This window comes from Tupaia chinensis, unplaced genomic scaffold, assembly GCF_000334495.1.
Source record: "Tupaia chinensis unplaced genomic scaffold, TupChi_1.0 Scaffold000197_1, whole genome shotgun sequence".
NCBI lineage: Eukaryota > Metazoa > Chordata > Mammalia > Scandentia > Tupaiidae > Tupaia > Tupaia belangeri.
Window position 1 is genome coordinate 5,556,997 of NW_006159672.1, and position 1,095 is coordinate 5,558,091.

Here is a 1,095-nt window from a genome sequence, read left to right on the forward strand (position 1 = left end):
CCTTTGGCTAGAATTAAAGCTGGTGTTCAGGATGAATGGAAGCGTTTAACTGCCAGATGGTCATCTGAAGCTGAGCAGAAGAGGTGTCAAGCTGTCACAAGATCCTGCCTGCCAGAAGGCCTATAGCGAGCCCCAAGCCATCTCTGAGCCCCTTTACCATTGCTAGATCCCAGCAATGACTGAAAGCAACATGAAAACACTGCCAATTAAATCCAACCAGTCACCCTCAAGGGATGCAGGTTATGGGGACAGCCTGAAAAGAAGTCACGATTCTGCTGCTCAAAACATGGGTGGCATGATGACCAAAAGCACAACTTCACTAAGATTGACTTTAACATCTGCAACTAACACTGTAAGGCTGGGCAAGGTCACGGGGGCTAGCAGTAGCCACACCATGGTGTAGCAGGAAGGAAAGGTTGTTGAAGCCTAATCTCCCAGGCCTTGGGCTCCACATCCTAGCTAGGCTTCTCTGGACCAAGTTGACCAATGACACTCACCCAAGGGCTGTTGGCAAGGATCAAACATAGTATATGTGAGAAGTCCTTGTCAATCACCATGAACTAAATAAATGTTGGAGTTATTATTTCTTGTCAAATTAACTATCCACATTCCATAATTGCAAAGTGCTTTTGAGAAGAGCAAATCGGGACACTAGCACTCATTAAAAATTCCAAGCAACTCCACATCACTTTGCTGACCTTTGCATTAATTCTTGTCTTTTCCCTCCTCATTAAATCTTATTCCTGTAGCTGTTATTAGTTCCCAGTCTCTCCCCTGATTATATAATGACCCAGGGTCACTCATTTAGGTGTTTCCCATTTTCATTACACCACCAGCCCGAGGCGTCCCCACTTGGATGTGGCTGCATTCGCTACCAGTGCTGGCTGATTAGGCAAACATCTCTAAATAACCCCCAATTGGTGCATATGGAGTGTGTCTCTCACACCAATTATTAAAAACTTGCCATTTTCAAGGAGGGAAAATTCACTTTTACAAATAATTAGTCTGGGATTTGATCTCCCTTGCAGTAAAAGGACACTAATGACTCCCATTCTATCAGCCGAATTCTCATCTTGAAGTTTGGGACAGTGTAAG